The sequence below is a fragment of the Schistocerca gregaria genome, chromosome 4 (genome assembly GCF_023897955.1).
Source record: "Schistocerca gregaria isolate iqSchGreg1 chromosome 4, iqSchGreg1.2, whole genome shotgun sequence".
NCBI lineage: Eukaryota > Metazoa > Arthropoda > Insecta > Orthoptera > Acrididae > Schistocerca > Schistocerca gregaria.
In genome coordinates this window covers 422,426,717-422,443,485 of record NC_064923.1, presented here as the reverse complement: position 1 = coordinate 422,443,485, position 16,769 = coordinate 422,426,717, and positions in this window count along the sequence as shown.

Here is a 16,769-nt window from a genome sequence, read left to right as displayed (position 1 = left end):
TATCTCAGATGTATCGTGTGTCGCGAGGATGAAATTTTATTGTATTGTATTGAATGTTAACTGGGGGCCTAGAAACGATGGAGACACTCCATCCCCGGTGCAGCCGCAGTGGTCCACAACCCCACGACGGCTACGTCAGTCCACTTACTCCCCCCCCCCCCCTCCCCCCTCCCCAGGGAACGTCCCACACTAGACGAATGTAACCCCAATTACGTGGTAGAGTAAATGTGGTGTACGCGTACGTGGAGAACTTGTTTGTGCAGCAATCGCCGACATAGTGTAGCTGAGGCGGAATAAGGGGACCCAGCCCGCATTCGCCGAGGCAGATGGAAAACCGCCTAAAACCGTCCACAGAAAGAACGGCTCACCGGACCTCGACACAAGACCGCACGGCTGACCGGGCAGGTGACGATGAAATTGCACATCATGAGTCGTCCGTCTGACGTTTGATAATTTCAGCACGCACCGTCGTGCCCGTGAGTCAAATTGGTCTGGCCAGACCAATTTACAGTTCCACCTCACACTGAAATCTGTCGGGATTCCAGGGCTCTGATGGGGTAGTCTCCCGTGTTCTGATGATCAGAACGCCAGTCGGCGTAGTATGAAAACTTTCGTGGACGCATCAGAACATTACAGCTGCCGCAGCGCACCGTTCCTCGTCCGCAGCGCAACGTTTTCTGCTGCCGCTTGGATCAAGATGAAGGGGTAAAGTATTGCTGCACCGGCGTGCGGTTGTTAAATGATGTTCACAGCTCCCTGTTCTCAGGTGAACTATAGTATGTGGTGTAGTTATTCGTAGTTGAGTCCCTTGAATAGAGCTTAGCCTCATAATGGATTTGCGTAAACGAAGCTAGATTACGTTGTAAAACGGATTAATACAGAGCAGAATTTGTATAGCTTCCATCCTAATGTACACTTTGCGTATCAGACACGACTTATTAACGGATTTGCGTTTATCACTTTTGTGTAAGATTTATCTGCTGATTCTTCAGAAACTTGTAGTTACTAAAAGTTTAGTAAAATATGTAAGTATTTTGTAAATTTAAATACGCCACTGCTCACATGCATACTCCCTCTACTATTCACAGTTTATATTCTATTGCGGTGGTACAGCAACTTAAGATTTACTATTAAATTAATTAATCTGATTATCAATTCGACTTCTGAAAGTGATTACATGCATAGGGCAACAAAAATGCCACGAGTAAATTCACTAATTCATATAGAAGACTCATGTGAGTAGCGCACGATTTGTAGGTTATTGCCAAGATAATATTTTACTTTATGTAAAGATAATAACATTTAGCTTCATATATTTACGATTAAAGCAAGCGATAGCTTGCATAACTACAGTATGAATTCCAAAATCAAATTTGTCTCTTAATTTAAGCGCTTCCTTATCGCGATTAGACCAGGTAATTGCGTTAACGCCGTTGAAAAGCTCCTGTACTTTTTTTCGTGTTTTCGGTAAGCTACAGCGTAAGTTTCGTTAATGAGCTTGCGTGACTACGACAAGCTATTGACGCACTCTCCAAAGAAGAATGAAATTACCCCATTACACTTAGGGCTGAAGAGTTAAGATGGCATTTTCATGTAATTACCGAAGTTTATAGAAGGCTTTTTCCTTGTCGAAGAAGTTTACTTCCACAGATTTATCAGCTCGTCTGAAACACTTCATAAACTACCTTTGTGAAAAAAACAGTTGCATTATATGAGGATGTGAAAACGAAACGATCTACATCTACATCTACATACAATCATACTATCTCTCTACTATTCCACTCCCGAACAGCGAGCGGGAAAAACGAACACCTAAACCTTTCTGTTCGAGCTCTGATTTCTCTTATTTTATTTTGATGATCAGTCCTACCTATGTAGGTTGGGCTCAACAAAATATTTTCGCATTCGGAAGAGAAAGTTGGTGACTGAAATTTCGTAAAAAGGTCTCGCCGCGACGAGAAACGTCTATGCTGTAATGACTTCCATCCCAACTCGTGTATCATATCTGCCACACTCTCTCCCCTATAACGCGATAATACAAAACGAGCTGCCCTTTTTGCACCCTTTCGATGTCCTCCGTCAATCCCACCTGGTAAGGATCCCACACCGCGCAGCAATATTCTAACAGAGGACGAACGAGTGTAGTGTAAGCTGTCTCTTTAGTGGACTTGTTGCATCTTCTAAGTGTCCTGCCAATGAAACGCAACCTTTGGCTCGCCTTCCCGACAATATTATCTATGTGGTCCTTCTAACTGAAGTTGTTCGTAATTTTGACACCCAGGTACTTAGTTGAATTGACAGCCTTGAGAATTGTACTATTTATCGAGTAATCGAATTCCAACCGATTTCTTTTGGAACTCATGTGGATCATCTCACACGTTTCGTTATTTAGCGTCAACTGCCACCTGACACACCATACAGCAATCTTTTCTAAATCGCTTTGCAGCTGATAGTTTATTGTATTCGAAAACTAACTGTTTTGATTAACTGAGGTCATATATACGAAGATTTTTTTATAGGAAGTGAATCTACAGAGGAATTGTCAAAAATATTAAAATAACACAAGTATATATTAAACTATTATTCTTAATGTTAATAGAGTATGTTCAGTAAATTCAGGTACTATGTTTCTAGCAAACTGACATCATTTTTTTTACTCGCGTAATTCTCAAATTGTTTGATATTTTACATTTCCCCCTGTCGGTATGAAAGTTACTGCTTCAAAATGCCTACCATGTTGGTAACATGATTTCACAGGTTTTCCTTCTCTCCCATTTCATACTACTTGACATTAACTTTCTGTTCGTCCAGCTGTTCTTGTTTTATAAAAATGGTTCCAGATCTATCTACCTTCCTATTTACTGACTTCCGTGTACTGCGAGAAAAATTTTCTTCATCTACAACAAAACCGGAAAAGAACAGATTCGAAGTGTTTGAGATGCGGTACTGCAGAAGGATGCTGAAATTTAAGCGGACCGTTACGAGGGGACTTCACACAGTAAGTTGGACCTTATCCAGTAACTTTTATTTAATGTTGCACTATACTGCAAAATGACAAGGATACATGACAGTACCGTTATTTTTCCTGTTTTCCGTCGTTCCTTAATTGCTTCAAAATTCATGTAGGTATGTTGCGTCTGCGAAACTAAATGAAAGACAGTTTTGTTTATTGCCTTACGTGTTTCGCTCCTTTTATTTGCAAAGCATCTTCAGTGGCCTGTAATACTTGTTTCTTTCTACACGCATAATTTATATTAGCAACAGTGTGTTCCTGTGTTAGATTTTGTCATGTTTTCTTTTGTTTTTCAAATTAGAATCAACTTTGGTAGCTCACATTGCGGGTGGTGAAATTATCGTTCGGTGTTACTTATGATGGACTAACAGCACTGGAAATCTTAATATAGAATGATAATTTCACCTCACGAAATTTGTGCTACAAATGTTGATTCCAATTTGAAAAACAAGAAAAGAACATGACACAATGTAAATAGCAACATCTTTTAACTACTGCATAATACATTTATTATATCGAATGAAAGAACAAGTTTAATGTTACCAGTCAATGTTTATTTATCATCAGGAGCATTTACATTTGTTAGTGTGACAAATGTGTGTGTTGTGTTAGAATTTTTGGAGGACTTGTAACGCTGTCTCCAGTGGACACAGGTTCCTTTCACTGCCGTAAAACATCACATGTATACTGTCATATTTTGTAAAAAAAAAAAAAAAAAAATAAAAATAAAAAAAAATATTATGTGTATGTATTACAGGCCACTGGAGATGTCTCACAAATGAAAGAAGCGAAACGTCTACAGCACAATAAATAAAACTGCCTTCTATTTAGTTACATAGACGGAACATAGCTCCATGAATACTTGACAGTATTTTTCAATGAAGTCGACTAGAGTCTGTGAACAACGGTGGGAAAGATCAATTCCTCGACGACAAAAATCCACTCCCTGGTCAAGGAGCCATTCGAGAACCGCTGTGAAACGTCCCCATTGTTGGAAAATCTCTTTCCCTCGAGATGTCTTTTCGGTTTGCCGAAAAGATGGAAACTGCGTGACACAAGATCGGATCAGCATCAGCAATGTCTGTGCAGCCATAGTCAAGTTGTTGGCACTATAGTCACTGCGGCTGGATTCGACTTTGCCTTTGATCCATATGCCGCCAGAACGTCACCCTGAATCTGTGTGAAATTTGTACGTTTTGCACACAAGAATTGTACTGTCCCACGTACTGTGACGCACCTGTTATCCGGTCCAGAGCAGAACTGTGTCTGTTGAACACCCGAAAGATGTACTATCTCGTGACAACGAGCCCCTCTTGTTGCGCAATGGTCGTAATGTTGAACAACATGCGTAACTTACTTTCTCAAGTCCCAACTAATATAGAAGGAAGGAGGCAAGGCTGGAGGATGAGGGTTTGATGAACCCTCGACAGCGGAGCATAAGCTCTGGTTACTTAATACAGATAGCGAAGGAAGTCGGCAGTGCCCTTTCAAAGGAACCATCCGGGCTTTTACCTGGAGCCATTAGCGAAATCACGGGAAAGCCAACCATGAAACCCGGACGCGGATTTGAATTATCGTCCCACCGAATGGAAGTCCAGAGTGCGAACCACTGCGCCACCTAGCACGATAGTTTAGAAGAGTAAAGGAATCATATACATGGAAAATTCTACCGATAAGAATGGAGAGGATAACAGCATATGTACTGCGACACCAATAATAGCTTCTATCGTAGTACAGCAGTGGAAATCATTATTAAGGTAGGGTTCCTATGAAAGCAACGGTACAATGTCTGTAGCATATTCTATCAAATTTGTTATGAAAGTAGTTCAAAAATAGTTCAAATGGCTCTGAGCACTATGGGACTGAACATCTGAGGTCATCAGTCCCCTAGAACTTAGAACGACTTAAACCTAACTAACCTAAGGACATCACACACATCCATGCCCGAGGCAGGATTCGAACCTGCTACCGTAGCGGTCACGCGGTTCCGGACTGAAGTGCCTAGAACCGCACGGCCACCACGGCCGGCCTATGAAAGTAGTAGATTCGTATAAGACATAAACAGTCATGATGGAATTAAATAGTTTCTTTCATAACACGTGAAACAAAATAAGGCATTTACATTCTGGATGGAAATTGGTAAAAACACTCTCACTGTCCCTTTGTGTTAGTACTGCGTCCAACCTATGCTCTTCCTAATTACCTCAAAATTCTCTTTGGATTTGATTTTGTTAGAGTTTGTAGTTCTTACAGTGAAATTGTCGCCCAATCTTCTCTTATCTCACTTTTCAGCTCACATACGGCCTCAAATTGCTTTCCATTGGGGTAAAAACGTCTTGCAAGTATTTCCCAGCGGTTTTCCACGGGGTTCATATCGGGCTGCGTGCTGGCGAGAGCAAGCTTCAAACCACTTTTGATTGTAGCAGAAACAGGAACATATGCATTATCTTGTTGAAACATTAAACTTTCGTTCCCTAGGTCCTCACACATTCCAATCAATTCTGTCTCTAGCATCTCAGTGTATACATCACGGTTCATTGTAGTGTTCAGTAAAGCAATGCGTGATTCACCTTTAGCGCCAAAGGCTGCCTAAATCATAATACTTTCACCACCAAAATTTTCGCCCATTCTTACCTGCTGCTCTGTTCTCATAGCACGCCAATAACATGGAAATCCATCCAGCCCATTTAAATTAAACTTCTCATTGCTGAAGATCACATTATCCCATTCTGAATTCCATGACATATGTTTTCAGCAAAATCCAATCTAGCCTTTTTATGTATGGGCGATAGAGCAGGTTTCTGTTACCTTTTCTTCAATGCAAGATGTCATTTGATAACAATTGTCGTGCACGTATGACAGTTACTAACAATACTAATTCAGCAACAGGTTGAGAAAAATAGCGGTTTATGGCTCTTAATTTGAACAAAAGGAACCGCTTCGGTGCCTCAAATAATTTTCTACTTATCCCATACTTTACGATATGTCCATATCGAGCGCCTAATCTAACGAAATTATCAGTCACTGTTCTTCATTCTAATTTGACGATTATAGAGTCCTATTTCAGCTATTGTCTTTTCATCTATTCATAACTGTTTTTCGTGTGGCATCGTCATAAAAATGGTTCCCAAAGTGCTCAGAGACAATTGAACCCTTTTTGAACCTCAGCTGGCTCAAATGGCTCTTAGCACTATGGGACTTGACATCTGAGGTCATCAGTCCCATAGAATTTAGAACTACTAAAACCTAACTAACCTAAGGACATCACACACATCCATACCCGAGGCAGGACTCGAACCTGCGAACGTAGCAGACACGCGGTTCCGGACTGAAGCGCCTACAACCGCTTGGCCACAGCGGCCGGCACGATAAGGATCCTCTGCCCCTGTTCTGATAGAGTGGTAATCAGTAATATTGATATTTCTCAAGATCGTTGACCATGCAGTTGTCTACATTTATCTTTCTACCTATGCAAACTCTTGGAAGACCATCCTGCGTGGCTCATTAGCACTCAGAGTTTCGCATAGCCATTTGGGTTACTGTGTCTAAACTTTTTTATAACGCAGTTTAAAAAATTGCATACTCGAAAGGAACGCATTACGTCAATAACTCACTTTTTAATCACCATCCTGTTCCCACTCATCATCATGATATTCATCATCATCATGATATTCATCATCATCATCATCATCTCTGTCGGATCTTACAATGAGTTTCTTCTCCGTTATTTCATTGCTGAACTCCTTCTCGAGGAGGTACTATTACCACTATTTTTCTTGCATACTTACGGTTCTCCCCCCCCCCCCCCCCCCCCATGAACCATGGACCATGCCGTTGGTGGGGAGGCTTGCGTGCCTCAGCGATACAGATAGCCGTACCGTAGGTACAACCACAACGGGGGGGGGGGGGGGGGGGGTATCTGTTGAGAGGCCAGACAAACGTGTGCTTCCTGAAGAGGGGCAGCAGCCTTTTCAGTAGTTGCAAGGGCAACAGTCTGGATGACTGACTGATGTGGCCTTGTAACACTAACCAAAACGGCGTTGCTGTGCTGGTACTGCGAACGGCTGAAAGCAAGGGGAAACTACGGCCGTAATTTTTCCCGAGGGCATGCAGTTTTACTGTATGATTAAATGGTGATGGCGTCCTCTTGGGTAAAATATTCTGGAGGTAAAATAGTCACCCATTCGGATCTCCGGGCGGGGACTACTCAAGAGGATGTCGCTATCAGGAGAAAGAAAACTGGCGTTCTACGGATCGGAGCGTGGAATGTCAGATCCCTTAATCGGGCAGGTAGTTTAGAAAATTTAAAAAGGGAAATGGATAGGTTAAAGTTATATATAACGGGAATTAGTGAAGTTCGGTTGCAGGAGGAACAAGACTTCTGGTCAGGTGACTACAGGGTTATAAACACAAAATCAGATATGGATAATGCAGGAGTAGGTTTAATAATGAATAGGAAAATAGGAGTACGGGTAAGCTACTACAAACAGCATGGTGAACGCATTATTGTGGCCAAGATAGATACGAAGCCAACACCTACTACAGTAGTAGTACAAGTTTATATGCCAACTAGCTCTGAAGATGACGAAGAAATTGAAGAAATGTATGATGAAATAAAAGAAATTATTCAGATAGTGAAGGGAGACGAAAATTTAATAGTCATGGGTGACTGGAATTCGAGTGTAGGAAAAGGGAGAGAAGGAAACGTAGTAGGTAAATACGGATAGGGGCTAAGAAGTGAAAGAGGAAGCCGCCTGGTAGAATTTTGCACAGAGCATAACTTAATCATAGCTAACACTTGGTTTAAGAATCATGAAAGAAGGTTGTATACATGGAAGAACCCTGTAGATACTAAAAGGTATCAGATAGATTATAAAATGGTAAGACAGAGATTTAGGAACCAGGTTTTAAATTGTAAGACATTTCCAGGGGCAGATGTGGACTCTGACCGCAATCTATTGGTTATGACCTGTAGATTAAAACTGAAGAAACTGCAAAAAGGTGAGAATTTAAGGAGATGGAACTTGAAACAACTGAAAGAACCAGAGGTTTTACAGAGTTTCAGGGAGAGCATAAGGGAACAATTGACAGGTATCAGGGAAAGAAATACAGTAGAAGAAGAATGGGTAGCTTTGAGGGATAAAGTAGTGAAGGCAGCAGAGGATCAAGTACGTAAAAAGTCGAGGGCTAGTAGAAATCCTTGGGTAACGGAAGAAATATTGAATTTGATTGATGAAAGGAGAAAATATAAAAATTCTGTAAATGAAGCAGGCAAAAAGGAATACAAACGTCTCAAAAATGATATCGACAGGAAGTGCAAAATGGCTAAGCAGGGATGGCTAGAGGACAAATGTAAGGATGTAGAGGCTTATCTCACTAGGGGTAAGATAGATACTGCCTACAGAAAAATTAAACAGACCTTTGGAGATAAGAGAACCACTTGTATGAACATCAAGAGCTCAAATGGAAACCCAGTTCTAAGCAAAGAAGGGAAAGCAGAAAGGTGGAAGGAGTATATAGGAGGTCTATACAAGGGCGATGTACTTGAGGACAATATTATGGAAATGGAAGAGGATGTAGATGAAGCTGAAATGAGAGATGTGATACTGCGTGAATAGTTTGACAGAGCACTGAAAGACCTGAGTCGAAACAAGGCCCCCGGAGTAGACAACATTCCATTGGAACTACTGACGGCCTTGGGAGAGCCAGTCCTGACAAAAGTCTACCATCTGGTGAGCAAGATGTATGAAATAGGCGAAATACCCTCAGACTTCAAGAAGAATATAATAATTCCAATCCCAAAGAAAGCAGGTGTTGACAGATGTGAAAATTACGGAACTATCAGTTTAATAAATCACACCTGCAAAATACTAACACGAATTCTTAATAGACTAATGGAAAAACTGGTAGAATCCGACCTTGGAGAAGATCAGTTTGGATTCCGTAGAAATACTGGAACACGTGAGGCAATACTGAACTTACGACTTGTCTTAGAAGAAAGATTAAGGAAAGGCAAACATACGTTTCTAGCATCTGTGGGCTTATAGAAAGCATTTGACAATGTTGACTGGAATACTCTCTTTCAAAAAGGGGAGAGAAAGGCTATTCACAATTTGTACAGAAACCAGATGGCAGATATAAGAGTCGAGGGACATGAAAGGGAAGCAGTGGTTGGGAAGGAAGTAAGACAGGGTTGTAGCCTATCCCCGATGTTAATCAATCTGTATATTGAGCAAGCAGTGAAGGAAACAAAAGATAAATTCGGAGTAGGTATTAAAATCCATGGAGAAGAAATAAAAACTTTGAGGTTCGCCGATGACATTGTAATTCTGTCAGAAACAGCAGAGAACTTGGAAGGGCAGTTGAATGGAATGGACAGTGTCTTGAAAGGAGGATATAAGGTGAACATCAACAAAAGCAAAACGAGGATAATGGAATGTAGTCGAATTAAGTGGGGTCATGCTGAGGGAATTAGATTAGGAAATGAGCCACTTAAAGTAGTAAAGGAGTATTGCTATTTGGCGAGCAAAATAACTGATGATGGTAGAAGTAGAGAGGATATAAAATGTAGACTGGCAATGGCAAGGAAAGCGTTTCTGAAGAAGAGAAATTTGTTAACATCGAGTATTGATTTAAGTGTCAGGGACTCATTTCTGAAAGTATTCGTATGGAGTGTAGCCATGTATGGAAGTGATACATGGACGATAAATAGTTTAGACAAGAAGAGAATAGAAGCTTTCGAAATGGGATGCTACAGAAGAATGCTGAAGATTAGATGGGTAGATCACATAACTAATGAGGAAGTATTGAATAGGATTGGGGAGAAGATAAGTTTGTTGCACAACTTGACCAGAAGAAGGGATCGGTTGGTAGGACATGTTCTGAGGCATCAAGGGATCACCAGTTTAGTACTGGAGGGCTGCGTGGAAGGTAAAAATCGTAGGGGGAGACCAAGAGATGACTACACTATACAGATTCAGAAGGATGTAGATTGCAGTAGCTACTGGGAGATGAAGAAGCTTGCACAGGATAGAATCGCATGGACAGCTGCATCAAACCAGTCTCAGGACTGAAGACCACAACAACAACAACAACGTACGATCCAGAGCTCTTTCACCTGACCCATTTTGTTACCAAGTGAAATGCCTCTACTTTGGCATCGGTGTCCCGATCTGCTGTAAAACTGATATTGCAATGCTCTTGATATTGTATCGGCAGCGCAGTTAAGTAGCTTCCATCTTTCGTTATCTTGACCAATTACGCCCAAGTTAAAATCACCGAGTCCATACCCTATTTCTCTTCGTAATAAATTAGAATTAGGCACCACACTTCCTGCATCCCAATTTCTTCGCAGTCTCAGAAGGCTGTTGCAAGTGACACACATTAAATGAATTCGTAACTGCGAATAAGGACTACCATCAGCTGTAGAATGAAATGGCGACAGTGAAAATCTGTGCCGGATCGTGACTCGAACACGTATTTCCCGCTAATCGCGAGAGGTCGCCGTACCATTTGGCAGTACGTCCATGACCCACAGCAGGACTTAAATTTCCATATGTCGTTAACTATGCGTCTACGACCTGTACTCGTACATCCATTATGTATATTCCCGTACAAGTCAGACGTTGTACGTGAAAGTCACTTGCCCGGTATCAGCAGATAAATACGATAGTACTGTGCCTGTGTTATTCCGATTACGATGCAAAGTTTCTTTGGACATGCATGAATCGCAGTCCCTATCCTCCATTATACATGGGCATTGCATCGTAATCAGAATAACACAGTCACTGCACTATCCTACCATTCCGTATGCGTGTACGAGGTAAGGACCTCGACCAGTGATGAAGTGCACCATTCCCCTAACTGGCTAACTGGGTCATCCAGGCACGTTCATAATCTGAGTTTTAACCCTAGGGCAAAAGTTATACACACGCCTACCGATGGACCTATCGTTCGAGTAGGGCTTTCATTCACCCCTTCTGCAGGCCTGGAACTGGATTTTGTTAATGGTGTTTATCTCTCTAATGCCTTCCACTTTGTACGGTCTGCCTCGACTTAACCAGCAGTACTTTGCTCATATCATACTTGACCATCTAGCAGATAGGTGGGTGTTTACAGAGCGGGACAACCATTGGCCACAGAGCGTGTTTTGGTTAGACTACCGTCACAGTGGCACAGACATCGAGGGATTCCACCGGCGATCGGAAGAGACCGAATCAGTACTCCAGTACGCGAGCTGTCTCAGCGCTACCGATCTCAACGCCCACAAGTACAGATTTCGGGCGACTTTCAGTGGAACTGAAATCACTTTGTTTCGTTCAATCGAATCCAATGATGTTCCCACGCGCAAAACATGGGTTGTGCGACATTTTTAAGTTTATTGCGAGAAAAAAGGAATTTAGGCATCCTGAGGATGAAAAATACGATCACAGGGATCTGCCTCGGAACATAGTGTCTGAAATCCTGACTTTATTGGAAACCGCAAGTTTCGAACAACTTAAAAATTTAATAATATTCATTTGAACATTCTCTTCTATTATATTATGATCTTCTGTGGGTGTCTAGCCATTTCAGCATGTGTCATCTGCAACACAGGCGAAATCTGTATCGGAAATTTTACACTAGATTATAAGCGCAAAAAATTGTGTGTTCAAGTGAAAAAGCTGGTATATTTCGATTTTGATTCCTAGTGGATATTTTGAAAATTGTTGTAGGTGGGCACTAACTACCTGTCAATGAATTATTATTACTGCTCACTAGTGTCTTTATGCCAGTGATTTTTTTACATGAGGTGGTCTACAAATGTGGTGTATGTGTTTACACGTTAAAGTGCTTTATGTATTATGAGTGTCTTATCCTAAAACATAAGTTTCCCTTTCACACATATCCTGAATGACATTTGTTGAATGTTAACTAACATATGCTTACTTTACTGAAATTATTTGAAGTTGTGTAGAGTATGTAATAGAACGTTTCTCTCTTCATTTTATACACTGAGGTGACAAAAGCCATGGGCTAGCGACGTGGACGTACACAGATGGCGACCGTATCACGTACACAAGGTATAAAAGGTTGGTGCGTAGGCAGAGCTGTCATTTGTAGTCAGGCGATTCACGTGAAAAGGTTTCCGACGTGATTATGGTCGCACGACGGGAATTGACAGACTCTGGATGTGGAATGATAGTTGGAACTAGATGCATGCGACGTTCCATTTAGGAAATCGTTAGGTAACTCAAATTTCAATAATTACCTCTCACCACGGACAACTCAGTGGCCGACAGCCTCCAGTTGACGCCCGAGAGCAGCGACGTTTGTGTAGAATTGATGATGTCTGGTCTTGGGGCACTCAACTGCGCGGTCGTCAGCGCTCGTACAAAGTTCCAGTTTGTACAAAGTACAAATTTTTTTACATAGTCTAATCTACACACCGTCACGAATGATGACGATGGTGATGAAATAATGAGGACAACACAAACACCCAATCACCGGGCAGAGAAAATCCACAACCCGGCCGGGAATCGAACCCGAGACCCCGTGATCCAGAGGCAGCAACGGCAGCCACTAGCCCACGAGCTGCAGACACTTGCTTAGAGTTGTCAGTGGTAACAGACAAGCAACTCTGCATGAAATACTCGCAGAAATCATTGTGGGACGTACAACGACCATATACGTTTGAAAAGTGCTGTGAAATTTGGCGTTAATGGGCTCTGGCAGCGGAAGACCGATGCGAGAGCCTTTGCTGATAGCACGACATCGCCTGGAGCACCTCTACAAACCTTGTGACAATGTCGATTGGACCCTAGACGATTGGAAAACCGTGGTCTGGTCATATGAGTGCCGATTTCATTTGGTAAGAGCTGATGGTAGGGTTGGATTTTCGCGCAGAGAGCACGGAACCACGGAACCAAGTTATCAATAAGGCATTGTGCAAGCTGGTGGAGGCTCCGTAACGGTGTGGGTTGTGTTTACGTGGAATGGACTTTGTCATCTTGTTAAACTGAACGCTCATTGACTGGAAATGGTTATGTTCGGCTACTTGCACTACATTTGCAGCCCAAACAACCGTGGAATTTTTATGGATAACAATGCAGCATGTCATCGGGCCACAGGTTATTGCGATTGATTTGAAGAACATTCTGGATAATTCGGCGAATGATTTGGCGAGCCATATAGCTCGACATGAATCCGATCGAACATTTATGGGATAGAATCGATGGGTCAGTTCTTGCACAAAATCCTGGACCGGCAGCACCTACGTAATTATGGAATGCTAGGCAGGCAGCGTGGCTCAATATTTCTGCAGGAGACTTCCAACTACTAGTTGAGTCTATGTCACGCCGAACTGTTGCTAAATGCCGGGCGAAAGTAAGTCCGACACGATAGTAGGAGATATCTAATAAATTTCGTCACCTCATAGTATATTCGCTAAACTTTTTTTGTTATTCCAGTAACTAAGGAAAACGTGCACAGTACTCACAACTTTCTTTCCGAGACAGATATAGGTCATTCGCATCGATTTGGCGTAGTTTTAATAGCACAAGCCGTAATTCAGCACTAGTCTCAATGCGCCTAGGTACCATAGCATCCGTCCCGTATGAGAGAAAGTTAGAACGGATTCTAATCACCTTGATTCCAGCAAAAGCTAACGAAGGAGATGGGACAATCTATGAGCAAGTTGTCGGCTGACATTACCGGGCGAACTCAGGCTACAGCTTCTGGCGACCGATGTCACTGGCACAGTTATCAGAGGCCGTAGGCGCTGCAGAATACAGCCTGCCTTAGGGTATGCTCTAATTCGCCGCTCAGATTCTAATTTCTTTGATCGCACCAAAAACTGACGCGGGAAATGGGAGGCAGTGTGAGCAAGCTGACGGCGTTTGTTGCCGAGCGAATGCTGGATACAGTTGTCCATGCCACTGTGACCGTAGCTTTAGGCACTGCAGTGTGCTTTGGGTGTGCTCTCATCCGTGGCGCGGTGGGAACCCTGAGAGAGCCTTGAGTCACCTGTCTCGGTACGCCGCAGGAAGTGGCGTGCCGCCCCAACGTTCCCCGAAGGCAGTCAACGGCGCGTCGCAGCGCTCCTTACTCTGCGGGCAAACACTGGCTGTGAGTCAGCCAGCGGCATTGTTTACGCTCCCAGGTTCCGAAAGCAATAACGCCATCCCCCGTGTCAACAGCGGTGACGAACAGCGCCTCTGGAGCCCACCCCACCCCACGCCACAGGCACCGCGAAGCCAGCATTTGGCGGACACGGCAACGTCCCAGCAGCCGGCTCGGGCTCCGCGTACACCGCGAGGAGATAAGAACACTCCTTAAGACGGGCGGTACCAGTTGGTACCGAGAAACAGCCGCTCTTATCCCTCGGCAAACTATAGTTCCCGGCCAGTGCTGATACGGAGATCGCCCCAGACAAAACTCAGAGTGTTGGCAACTCCGGGATGTTACGTCTGCGCTCTCGGGATCGTGAATTACATGGTATTAAAAACTATGACGTCTTTCTCGTGAGCAGGGCTTGCTTGTCACAACAGTTGTCCCGAAATCTGGTGAAGTCAGTTATTTAGATGAACAGCTCTCTTATCATCGTAGGCACCAAATCAGCGTTGTTGCTGAAACATCCCTTCACGTCTGTCGTCTCGGAGCTTTTGTAACGTCGGGGAAGCCCCATTCATGGCGTCGGGCACAGTCAACCTAGTTTCAGCGCCGTGCTATGCGCGAGTCGAATGACGTGATATATTGATAAGCAGACTTCTTCCAAAACGTTTATTGCCGGACCGAGATTAATTCTTTGCACTGTCACATGTACACCATCAGACTAAACAAAGGTTTCCATCTTTTCTTAACGGGAGAGACAGAGTTGAAAGTAGTGTGATTTCTACTATACCGCTAATCAATGCTCTGTAGCAATTCAACTACGAGGGGCATTCAGTAAGTAATGATACACAACATTTTTCTGAAAGCAGGTTGGATTTATTCACGATTCCAATACAACATGTTATTTAAAGGTCTCTTAAATTACCGCTACCAGTCACAAACTTCGTCAACTATTGTAGTGCTTATTTATTTAGCGACATGTTTCGGCCGGCAGGAGTGGCCGTGCGGTTCTAGGCGCTACAGTCTGGAGCCGAGCGACCGCTCCGGTCGCAGGTTCGAATCCTGCCTCGGGCATGGATGTGTGTGATGTCCTTAGGTTAGTTAGGTTTAATTAGTTCTAAGTTCTAGGGGACTGATGACCACAGCAGTCAAGTCCCACAGTGCGCAGAGCCATTTGAATCATTTGGGGACGTTTACAAGACAACAACCATCTGCACGAACAGTTCGACGACGTTAGCAGCAGAATGGACTATCAGCTCAGCAACCATGGCTGCGGTTACCCTTGACGCTGGAACACAGACAGGAGCGCCTGCGATGGTGTACTCAACGACGAACCTGCGTGCACGAATGGCAAAATGTCATTTTTTCGGATGAATCCAGGTTCTGTTTACAGCATCATGATGGTCGTATCAGGGTTTGACGACATCGCGGTAAACGCACATTGGAAGCGTGTATTGGTCATCGCCATACTGGCGTATCACCCGGCGTGATGTTATGAGGTGCCGTTGCTTACACGTTTCGGTCACTTCTTGTTCGCTTTGACGGCACTTTGAACAGTGGACGTTATATTTCAGATGTGTTACGAACGTTGGCTCTATCCTTCATTCGATCCCTGCGAAACCCTACATTTCAGCAGGATAATGCACGACCGCATATTGCAAGCCCTATACGGGCCTTTCTGGATGGAGAAAATGTTCGACTGCTGCCCTGGCGAGGACATTCTCCAGATCTCTCACCAATTGAAAACGTCTGGTCAATGGTGGCCGAGCAACTGGCTCGCCACAATACGCCAATCACTACTCTATATGAACTGTGGTATCGTGTTGAAGATACATGGGTAGCTGTACCTGTACACGCCATCAAAGCTCTGTTTGACTCAATGCCCAGGCGTATCAAGACCGTTTCTTCTTGGTGTTGCAATTTTAATGGCCAATAGTCTACATTGATACATCAGAGACCTCGGGAATCCTCCATATTCAGTATAGAGTTGACATTACGGTTTTAGTTTACACTTTTCTGAGGCAGGTTATTCTCATTCTGAAAACTATAAAAATGTGAAACATACAGGTTGAGAATAACACTTAAGTAACTGTTGGTAATTGTATAAAGAAATATAATGTTCATATTGCATTGACAACGGTATACTTAATTTGATTTGGGGCTGTTTTACTCTCTGATTGTCAGATGGGTGTTCTGAATTTTTGTGTTTTCTACGAATAAGTTACGTCTTTAAATGATAACACTTTAGGTTAGGCTTTGCCGTAACTGTTATTGACATTAAATGAAACATCTAGTATGCTGTTACCAGTCACTGTTTATTTATTTGCATAAGGAGTTTCAAAGGTTCAAAATCTACCTGAAACAGAACACCATGTTAACACAAGTATCAGCAGCCTACACATCCATCCAAAAGGCAAAAAACTAGATATTCTTGAGACACTCCAGATACACAAACACCAAACAAAACAACCTGAATCCATCTTAAATGACAAAAATGACAATATTTACAATAGTACCATCACTGTTTTCAGCAACGGCCTACGTTATTAAATTTGCAGTGCACACAGAGACACACACAAACACACACACACACACACACACACACACACACACACCTTAATATTTACCATAAATATTTAGTTATGTTGCCATGACAGCCCCCTAA